Source organism: Ceratotherium simum, chromosome 25 (assembly GCF_057802395.1).
Source record: "Ceratotherium simum simum isolate JZ-2026a chromosome 25, ASM5780239v1, whole genome shotgun sequence".
NCBI lineage: Eukaryota > Metazoa > Chordata > Mammalia > Perissodactyla > Rhinocerotidae > Ceratotherium > Ceratotherium simum.
In genome coordinates, this window is record NC_141924.1 from 21,492,999 (window position 1) to 21,505,105 (window position 12,107).

Consider the following 12,107-nt stretch of genomic DNA (forward strand, 5'->3'; position numbering starts at 1 on the left):
TTAGGTATGTTTTTTAAAGTAACAAAGGAATTTTCTTAATGAGGTTTATCATGTTAACAAAATCCCCCAATCTCAGCAACTTACAACAACAGTTTATTTCCTCCACCTGCTCTGAGGAGGCTAAGGTGGACTGTGGTTTTGCGTCAGGCCCTGTGAGTAAGAAAAACTCACTCTTCCTCCTACTGTCTCCTTTTTATTATCACACCACTGCCACACTCACAAAACTTTTGACACCAGATTTGTGGGTTTTTTTTTCTCATACCAAGTAATTCTGCAACACCAGCTGGGAGTCCTACAATTCAGCTCAATTCTGACACCATCTACCTAGAGATAGTGTCAGATCCCAAAGTTAAGGGCTCAGTCCCACAAGATGACCCCCTCCCCACTTTAGATGCCAACTGCAAGTCCAGGTTGTCACCTGTGCTTCTGACCAATCAGCTGTAGATCAGAGGTTCCCACTGCCCCCTCCTTGGGTTCAATTAATTTTCTAGAGCAGCTGACAGAACTCAGAAAAACACAGTTTCCTTACTGTTTACTGGTTTATTACAAAAGGATATGATGAAGGATACATATGAACATCCAGATGGGAGAGATGCATAGGGCCAGGTATGTGGGAAGGAGTGCGGAGCTTCCGTGTTCTTTCCAGGGTGCCGCTCTCCCAGCGCCTACGTGTGTTTACCAACCCTAAGCTCTCCAAACCCCATACTTTGAAATTTTTATCAAAGCTTCATGATGTAGACATGATTGATCATTAATTCCATTTCCAGCTCCTTTCTCTGCTCTGGAGAATGAGAGGTGGGGCTGAAAATTTCAAGCATCTAATCATGGATTGATCTTTCTGGTGACAGCCCCCATCCAGGAGCCCACCAAGAGTCATTTCATTAGAACAAAAGACACCGCTATCACTCAGGAAATTCCAAGGGATTTAGGAGCTCTGTGTCAGGAACTGGGGTCAAAGACCAAATATTAGAACAAAAGATGCTCCTAGTGCTCTGATCACTTGAGAATTCCAAGGGTTTTAGGAGCTCTGTGCCAGGAACTGGAGCAGAGACTAATGTATATATTTTCTATTATCTTACACCCTGGCTCTGCTCTGTCTTCTCATTTCAGGGCCCAGGCTGAAAGAGCAGCCTCTACATGGGACATACCTGGGAAAGAGCAAGGGAAACGTCCAAAACTCAAGATGAGCCTTAACCTTCTATTTCCAACATGGTGAATGCCATTTTACTCACGTTTCATTAGCCAAAGCATGTCACATGGCCAAGACCAAATCCAGTGTGGTGAGGACGTAAAATCCTCCCACAGGAGGCATGGTAAATCACACGCAATGGACAGGGCGGGAGTAGGGAGTACAGGCATTTCTCGATTTATTGCACTTTGCAGATATTGTATCTTTTTTTGTATGTGTGTGAGGAAGATCAGCCCTGAGCTAACATCTATGCCAATCCTCCTCTTTTTGCTGAGGAAGACTGGCCCTGGGCTAACATCTGTGCCCATCTTCCTCCACTTTACATGGGACGCCGCCACAGCATGGCTTGACAAGCGGTGCGTCAGTGCGTGCCTGGGATCTGAACCCGGGCCACCAGCAACAGAGTGCGCACACTTAACCATAGCGCCACGCGGCTGGCCCCCAGATATTGTATCTTTTACAACACCTTCCACCAGCAAAATGATTATGATTCACTGAAGGCTCAGATGATGGTTAGCATTGTTTAGCAATAAAGTATTTTTTAATTAAAGTGTGTACTTTTTTTAGACATGATGCTATTGCACACTTAATAGACTGCAGTATAGTGCAAACATAACTTTTATATGCACTGGAAAACCAGAAAACTTGTGTGACTTGCTTTATTGCGATATTGGCTTTGTTGCGGTGGTCTGGAACTAAACCCGCAATATCTCTGAAGTATACCTGTAATTGAAAAAAATAATGTGATCTACTATGATAATACAAACTCATTATAGGAAATTTGAAAAACATAGGGAGGAAAGAAGAAAATAAAAATCACCTGAAATCCCATTGTTAACATTCTGATATATTTCCTTCTAGGAAATGTGTGTGTGTTTGCTTGTTTTGACAAATTTAGGACGATATAACATATACAAGTATATGCTTGCTTTATAGGCTGCTGGTTTATATAGAATTATATAATGAACTCTTTCCCATATAAATAATCATTCTTTTAAAATATCACTTTAATGCCTAAACAATTTTTATATTAGTTTAGATAGACTAGGTTTTGTAGCAATAACAAAAAAATCTCAACTTTGTTGCATGGCTTCAAACAATAAAGATTTATTTCTTAATCAAGCCACAGGTCCAGTGCAGGTTGGCATGGAGGTTCTGCTCATCTTGATCACTCCAGAACCGAGGCAGATGGAGCAGCTACCATCTCAAATGTATCCAGTTATCGTGCATGAGGAAAAGGAGAACATAGGAAAGCATGCATTGACTCTTAGAGCTTCTGCCCCCAAAGCTTCCACATTTTATTAGCCAAAGCAAGTCAGGTGGTGTGATATGTATATTTATAAATGGCCACAATGTTTTGCAGATCCTCCAATCAAGAGGTTGAGTCTATTTCTCCACCCCTTGACTCTGGGCTTGGCTTTGTGACCTACTCTGGCTAATGGGAAATTAGCAAAGGTAACGTAAGCAGAGGCTTGAATTGTCCATTGGCGCTTGATCTCTCTTAATGCTTTTAGAAAAGCCCAAGATTGACCTAGAGGATGAAAGACCACACAGCAAGAGAAGCTGAGCTGTCCCAGCTATTCTAGCTGTCCCAGACATGTAAGTGAGGCTATCCTCAACCACCCAGCTCTAGCTGAGCCAGCCCAGACAAGAAGAACCATCCAGCCAATCCACAGATTTGGGGAGTGTTTTAAGCTACTAAATTTTGGGGTGGTTTGTTATGCAGCAAGAGCTGACTTATGTCTCTATCTAATTTCATCTGGCAGTGAGCAAATGATATTTTTGAAGAGTCTTAATGACTATCTCAATATTAAACCTTATGGATTTATTTATTTATCATTGAATCACATTGTTACCTAATGTGTTACATCACATTTATTATAAGTATGAATAACACTACCATGAACATCTTTGTGTATAAATTTTTATCCAAGTTTTTAATTATTTCATTATAATAGATTGGTGGAGGAAGAATTACTGGGTCAAAATTTAAGCCTCTTAATAATTACCAAATTATGAGCCAAAAGGATGGTACCAATTTACATATCTAACAAAAGTATGTAAGTGTACCCATTTCACTACACCCAAACTCATCATCGCTGAGTGTGTTCTGTGATCTTTTAAAAGCATCTTTATTAATCTAATGGTGGAAAAAAATCTCATTTAAATTTTAATTTCTTTGCAAATTGAGGTTGACTTTTTCTTTCAAATATTGTTAACAGTTAAGAATTCTTACACAATACTCAAAGTGTATATGATAATATTTCTTCATTTTTCCATATTAAATTAAATCCAACTTGCATGCCCCACAGGACAAAATTGTCAGGAAGCTGAATACCAGATATCTTTCCCAGTTTCCTTTTCCTCTCTTAGATGATGAGGACCCTAGAGGCTTGAATAGGCAGTGTGAAAGTGGGGAGCTCCGTGCCTCATCTCCCTCCAAGAAAGATGCAGGGAAACTTCAGGAAGGGGAAAGCCCCCTGAGTTCCCACAGCCTTGAAGGCAGTGTCCAGGTCTCACACCTAGACGTATCTTATTCAGGTCCATCTACCTCAGAGGTGTGGGAGTCGATACAGTTCCCCTCTTGCTCAAATCTTTAACCACCTGTTGCTTGCCCAATATCATGTTCTGTCAACACCACAGGAGGGTAAGATGCAGACCTCTAGTTCCCTTTATTTGACAGATATAATTTGGGAAAGCTTACATGTGGCAGGTGGGGGATGGAGAGATGAAGGGGGTGGCTGGAGTAACGAGAGATTAAGTATATTGCAAAACACTTTTCCCAATGGAATGAACAGATATCTCAGAAGGCAAACAGTGTAACTGTTAGAAGTGTGATATAAATGTCAAAAATCTAAAAAATCAGATATGGAAGTATTGAGCCATAAGTCATCATATTTCTTCTGTAACCAAGAAAAGAAAATCACAACATTTTTTAGAAAAGAAATACCAAGTCAGGGCCGGCCTGGTGGCATAGCGGTTAAGTGCGCACGCTCCAATTCGGCGGCCCGGCCCGGGTTCACAGGTTCGGATCCCAGGCGCACACTGATGTACTGCTTATCAAACCATGCTGTGGCGGTGTCCATACAAAGTAGAGGAAGATGGGCACGGATGTTAGCCCAGGGCCAATCTTCCTCAGCAAGAAAGAGGAGGATTGGCATCGGATGTTAGCTCAAGGCTGATCTTCCTCATAAAAAAAAAAAAAAAAAGAAAGAAATACCAAGTCAGACCGTGAACACCACTTCATGAACAGACTTACTACCAAGTCGTCTGTATTCACTCCTCCCACCTCCACTATTTTTCATACCCTGCTCTTTGAAAAAGCTTCACTTCCATCAAATGTCAGGGGCTATCATTTCAGTCAGTCAGTGAATCGACAGCTGTTATCACTTGGGGTGGTGGGGTGGATCCCAAAACCCAGTCACAGTTGCTTGCCTCCCAGGAGCATACTGTCTTGTCTTGAACTCTTCTTTCAGGTAAAGCAGCTGAGGGAAAAAGCAAGGTCCTCATGAAACCCACAACCTGACTATCCATAGGCTTACCTGCTAGTGTTGTGATGGTCAGTCAGTGCAGGGGCCAGATTGCCAGCGTCTAAGATGAAGAACTTGAGAGCAACCATGAAGGCTGCTAATGCCAAACACGTTATGAGGCAACATTTGCCTGCACAATCTGTGTGCATTATGTCTCTAAAAAGGAATATCAGCACAGGAAGGAAATGGAAACCATTCCCGAGGTGTGCAACCTCCCCTCCCCCACACATGCTAGAGCTGGGACAGTACATACAAAAGTAGGCAGAGGAGCAGGGGTCCCTGAGAAGACAGATCAGAAAAGGAGTCAACTCTTGGAATTGTTGCCGGAAAAGAGAGGCATTTGATTCTCCCCCACAGAGCTGTCTTACTCTTCCAAGTCTACTTGGGGTCTCTTTGATGTAGTTGCTCTACCACACAATCTCATATCTCCTTAAGGTTCAACTTCAGCTAAAAGCCTGAAGAAACAATGCCTCTTTTGAAAGAGCAGGAGAGTCCAGAGGCTTCTGGGTTCAAGAGGCCACTATCTAAAGTGACAACCTGCTCTCCAGCCTGAGAGATGATAAAACTTCACAGACAAGGAGGGAGAGATTTCCATGTCAAGAATGTCTGCTTCTGAGAGCTCACTCTGATTGCCCTCAACCCCATTAACAAAAACAGATGTGCGCTCACAAGTAAAGTAAACACACGAGGTCAATATACGTTCCTCTCCGCCAATCTAGTTTGACACTTCGATATGAGTGAATAGTCTATGAAGCACAGTGGAACTTTTCTACAACCTTGATGCCAAGTGACAGGGCTCACTTCTGTGTATTAGGTTAACTGTTATATTAAATATCTACAGAATAGACTTGTTCTGGACGGGGAATGATGTGAGCCATGGTAAATCTACTGACATGGAATGAATAGTTACTCTCTATTAGAGAAACAAGAGAGTATGATATTTACCAGCCTGAGTTTGAATGCTGGTTCTAGTGTTTAATATCTGTGTTACCTTGGGCAAGTCATTTAACCTCAGTTTTTGTCTCTAAAATGGAGGCGTTAATAGCATGTATCTCCTACCCGGTCAGTGCTAAGCATATAAAAATGTGAGCTCGTTCTAGGATTCTTCCGTGGTACTAGAGGATGTAGGATCCGAGAAGGCTGGATACCTAAGCTTGTCTTCATTCATTCTTTTACCAAATATTTATTGAGTACCTACAATGTGCCAGGTAGTGATACAGCAGCGATGATGTAAGACATAACTCTAGGTCATCATGGGGTATACAATCTTGTGATTCATCTGCCACACTAGATGTGACCCTTCCATATCACTCAGCACCCTGAGCATGGTGTTTCTCAAAGTTATTTGAGCATAAGAATCACCTGCCACTCTTGTGAAAAGATTCAAAGATTTCACCTTATCCTACTGAATATCACGGGAGGATTCTGACTTCCTTTTCCTCATCGGCAATGTAGGGAGCAGAGCAACCCCTGCTGCAATCTTGTTGTGTGTTTCAAGTGAAACAGCATATGGGAAAAAGCTTTGGAAGCCATGAAGTTACTTGCCAGTGTGTAGCGTTCAGGCTCTCTCTGGAGGTTCAGAGAAGCAAGCCAAGGGCCACTCAGAGCCTGTGGTCTGTCCTGGTGTCCTCTTGCCCCACCTCCTCTCCCTGGACTCTCTAGAGACATGAATCAGAAGCTGCCCACCCCCATTTTAACCTAATGAGCTAATGGGTCTCAGACTGGAACCAGCCTCAAGTCCACCACCAAGGTAAGACACTTGTGTTGTATTCTGGGTGTGCCTATTACAAAGCTTCAGAGGGCCAGTCAGTGGCCATAACTGGTGGTTTTTAGGGGACAGCCCTGCCTTCTCTTGGTACCTGCTGAAATGGAAGATGAACTCAAAGATTAGAGTGGTGAACTGTAGGGTCTTGGTAGGTTATCACCAGCCCCTGCCCACCTCTCCAGCCTCATCTCCCACTCCTCCTCCATACATCCCCATAGCCCCTGACTACCTCTCCCCTTCTTTCAGTACTAAAATCCTCCAATTTTTAAGTGGTCACAAAGCCATCTAGAATAATGACTGCATTTCACAGGCCCCTTGCTACTATGATCAATGGGATGTAAGCAGAAATGTCATATGGCCACATCCAGGAACAGTCCACAATAAACAATTGGCATGTGTTGGATCCCCTTTATATCCTATCCCTTCCTTCATCCTGCTGCTTGGAATCTAGCTGCTCTAGCATCTATTTTGGATGTTGGGACTGAGACTACATATTAGGAGTAGCAGAACAGAGAAGGAGCCTGGAGCCCTGAGCACCGTGTGGAGCCGAGCCTCTAGTCTAGTCTTGAACTATCAACCTCTGGACTTTTACATAAGAGAGAAACAAAATTCTACCTAGTTTAAGCCACTGTTATTTTGAGTTTCTGTTCCTCCAAAAGGAGTCCTACCTGATACAGTGCTCAGGAGTATGGATTCTGGAATCATAGTTTCAGATTCCAGAATAAGTGATTGCCTAGGTTTGATCACTTATTAGTTCGTAGCCATAGGTAATTTGCTTCACTTCTTTGCCTCAACTGTAAAATGAAGATGTTAAATATAGCCCCTGCCTTCTAGGATTTCTGTTAGGAATGAGCTAATACATGTGAAGCTTGAAACAGGTAAAGCCTGGCATGTAGTAAACACTCAGAATAAAGGTGTGCCCCAAAGGAGCAAGATTGCAGGTTATTCTTCCCTCAAATCAGAGGTAGCCTTTTTTTTTAGTGCTGCAACAATAGCAATGGTGCTAATAATAATATCTTTAAAATTTTATAGAACACTTTGCAGGAATCTTTTCAACAACACTATGAGTTATGAATTATTACTTGCATTCTACAGAGAAAAGAATGGAAGCTCAGAGAGGTTAAGTAACATGCCAAAGATCATGTAGCTAGTAAGGGGCTGTGAATCTATCACACTCAAGTCTTTACCTCCAAATTCCCTGCATTTTCCTAAAACCTTCACTTGCCCTTAAATGCAAGGTGTTGTACTGCTATGCGTTCTATTTTTCTATGCCCTCCTCACATACATTTTTGCAAAGGGATTCCTAAACTAGATTTTTCTATTTGTAAAGAATCAAAAAGGGTGCCCAAATTCCTCACGTAAGAAATTTTATTTTCTGGTCACTGACAGCTCAGAGGTAAATAGGCCCTGTATTTGATCACATAAAATGTTAGCCCAACAGTATATTTTGAAGAAATGGATCCGATCAAGGCTCAGTTCAGGAATGGGGGATTGATTGCAATCTGGATAATGGGGCTTGATTCTAAGTGACATTTCAGGCTCACCCTAAAAGGAGCCCAGATGTGAGCATCTGCGGCAGGAGTGAGGCCTCACAACAGCGCATGTGTTTTGAATTGGCAATTCTTTTAACAGAAGCAGTTTGGAACCCGGACTGGGAAGCTGCTGCTAACTGGCATGATGTAGCCATTTTCCATGTTGCCTGAGGGCAGGGTCTGTGGCTCTCATTGCATCTGGAGGAATTTAAGTTAGCTGCTAGGAAGATCTCGCTCACTATAATGGTTGTGAAAAGCAAACAAATGTAGTTGCAGAATATTGTTATCTGTGCAAATTTGAAGAAGGTATAGGAAACAATCTTTCGTACACAGAGGGTGTGGACTGAGCATTGTCATAGTAGCAAACAGGAATTGAGAACAGAAAGTAATGGTATAACGGCTCTGAGCAGTGGAAACATATCTGAGTTCAAATCCTCGCTTACTAGGTCAGTGATTTGGGCCCATTTCTTTGGACACTCTGATCCTCTCTTCCTCCCTCTACTAAAAGGAGATCACAGGGCCGGCCCCATGGCTTAGCAGTTAAGTGCGCACGCTCTGCTACTGGTGGCCCGGGTTCGGATCCCGGGTGCGCACGGTCGCATGGCTTCTCCAGCCATGCTGAGGCCGCATCCCACATACAGCAACTAGAAGGATGTGCAACTATGACGTACAACTATCTACTGGGGCTTTGGGAAAAAAAACAAGGAGGAGGATTGGCAATAGATGTTAGCTCAGAGCCGGTCTTCCTCAGCAAAAAGAGGAGGATTAGTATGGATGTTAGCTCAGGGCTGATCTTCCTCACAAAAAAAAAAAGGGAGGGGGAGAGATCACAGTACACCTACCTCCGAGAGTGACCATGAGGTTAAAAAAAATGTCCAATAATATGGGAGGTGTCATTTCATCCTTTTCTCGTGACTCTTTTCCTCTTTTGTGACTCTATGATACAGCACTTCCTGGAACTCTCAGGCACTAGAAACTTTCCAAAGAGCTTAAACTGCTTAGTTTCTAGCTTCCGAGCTCTTCCCAGCATGACTTTCTCAGAGAGGTGAGTGGGTGAGATGGATCAGAGATCAGACAGACGGACTGGGCTTTGCTTGCTGACCCGGCAAGGCCCTCTCACATTCCATTTGATCCTCTGTTCTTACTGGGACAAGAATGGGATTGTCAAAAGCAAGATGCTCCACGCAGCGTGTAGAGTCAGGGAGGGACGTGACTATTACTCATGCATCTTACTGCCTGCAGAGATGAGCGCCTGAAATCTCCTAAGGGCTTGGAACTGGCGTCTAGCACATGTGAATGGGAAGGGCAGGCGGCCAGAAGCTCGGGCCAGGACCAGGCTGGTACCTCCCTGCATGGCCTGGGGACCCAGGTCCCCTCGTGTACACAATGATAGGATGAGATCAGGTGAATGCTGAAGACCCTCCAAGCTCAAAGTTCCTCTGAACTAGCAATGCAGAAAATTCCTATCGGAGGAAAATGATGTCTCTGTCCTCTGTTAGTTTCTGTGGGCTATACTCCTGAATCTTGTTTACACCTTCTCTCGAAGAAAAAATTGTTAAAGTCTACATAAAGTTTCTTTCCTAAGTGTGGGCTCCGTGTAGGGGCAGTATGGGGGTAACAGGGCAGTTAACAATGAGGATGGATGTAGGAAAAAATTACAATATCACCTTAGCACCAGTCCCTCCAATCTCTGGAGTTTGACTTGGGTAAGGAGGCCTGCCTGCTTCTCCTACCTCACAGGAAAATGACCAAGAGGCAATAAGTGTGAAAAAGTACGTACATCCCTTTTTCCCCCAGCCTCTCATAGCCGCCACATCATTACAAAGTCTTATTGTGTGAGTCGTACACTCAAAGTTTAGAGTAAAAATATAAACTACAAAGAACTTAGATGCTAATGCAATTTGTTCTTTTCTTCACCTGTACGATTTTTTTCCCTTCAAAATGAGAGAATTGATGAAAGAAAGAATTCCTTTTTCAACTCATAGGCTCTATGTTTGGTCCAATAACAACGTCCACTGTCAAATGTGGCTGCCCCAAAGTGAACACAGCCGATGATGAGCAGTTGAAGCGAGTTGCTTTCTATGATTTTCCATCTATAAAGTATAGGACAGAAGTACTATGTTACCTTTCCTGACTCTATCCCATTTTTTTTCTCCAAAGGAGAGAGAGGGAGAGAGATCCAAATAGGAAAGAATTGGTTCCCAGTAGCTTTCCATTCGGCTGGAAAAGAAACTGCTCTGGTTGCTACAGCTTCGTTTTGCCCTTTCTTGCCGAGTTTGGGGAGGGATAGCCATTACTGCAGTCTGCTAGTGCCCCCTATCGTCCATTTCAGGAAACTCACAGGGCTGCGTGAACTGCTAAACCCTGATAGGTCATCGTAACACCCTCTAAACTTTTCTGACAGAGAAATCTCAAAACTTCGAAATTGTGAATCCGCCTGTAATTCACTGAGGGGCAGTTTATAGTCAAGTTATATTATTATTTCGTAGACTTATGAATGTTAGGAAAGATCTTTAGAAAATATTTAGCCATTTCTTTTTTTACCTACGTGTGGGTATTCTGAGAGATACTAGCAGTTGTTATGTGAAACCAAAGGGAGTTAGGAAATGCTGTGTTAAATAAGCATTAAGTAAATATTCAATAAGCAGGCTTTTTCCTGCTGGCCTTCTCAGAGCCCTTAATATAGACTACGTGTCTCCCGAGAGGAAATGCAACTTCCCAATAGTATTTGACAACAGAACCACTTTTTATATGAACTTCTTGTAGGGCCAATATTCCAGGGAACACACTTGGGAAATGCTCACAGAGTCCAAATGAATCATTCTACAAATTTGGAAACTGAGTCCCAGGGAGATGCCAGTGACTACATGGTGGTAGAGTCACTGTGAGGACCCGTCCCCCAGGTTCCCAGAGTTGCTTCTTCACCAGGCTGCCCCTCCTTATGGTTGATCTTTAGTATTATTTCCATAAAGTGTGTTTATTTGCGAAATGGGCAATGGCATCGCCTTCAGCCAAGAATATTGGGAAAGTATGTTCCAACACTTTGGGGAGGAGAATTTGCTTCTGGTATTGTCAATTCCATTTCTCTCTGTCTCTTGTGAAGAACTTCATTGTTTTATAAAAAGTCCCTGTTCAACAAATATTTATTATGCACATGGCTCTGTGCTAATTGGACAATAAAAGAAGGGCAAAATAATATAGCACATTGGGTAAGAGCAAAGGTTTGGAGGTCAAGTTCGGATTCTGCCACACTCCGGCTGTGTATATTTGGATAAGTAACTTGTCATCTTGAAGACTCAAGATGTGGAAACAACCTAAGTGTCCATCAACAGATGAGCGGATTAAGAAATTGTGGTATAGGGGCCGGCCCCGTGGCTTAGCCGTTAAGTGCGCGCGCTCCGCTGCTGACGGCCGGGGTTCGGGTCCCGGGCGCGCATCGATGCACCGCTTCTCCGGTCATGCTGAGGCCGTGTCCCACATACAGCAACTGGAAGGATGTGCAGCTATGACGTACAACTATCTACTGGGGCTTTGGGGGAAAAATAAATAAATTAAAAAAAAATTAAAAAAAAAAAGAAATTGTGGTATATATATACAATGGAATATTCTTTAGCCTTAAAAAAGGAGATCCTGCCATTTGCAACAAAGTGGACGAACCTGGAAGACATTAATTAGCAAGACACAGAATGGAAAAACTGAGTGATCTCATTTATATGAATCTAAAAAAATTGAATACATAGAATCAAAGAGTAGAATGGGGGCGTTACTGGGGCGGGGAAGTGAGGGAAATGGAAAGATGTTGGTCAAAGGGTATAAAGTTGCAATTATGCAGGATGAATAAGTCGAGAAATCTATGTACAGCATGAAGACTATAGTTAATAACACTGTATTGAGTACTGTAAATTTGCGAAGACAGTAAATTTCAGGTTCTCTCATCACAACCAAAAAAAATGGTAACTATGAGAGGAGAAGATATGTTAATTAGCTTGAATGTAATAACCATGTCACTAAGTATATGTATATTAAATCATCATGTTGTATACCTTAAATATATACGATTTTTATTTTTAAAAAATCAATAAATAAATAAA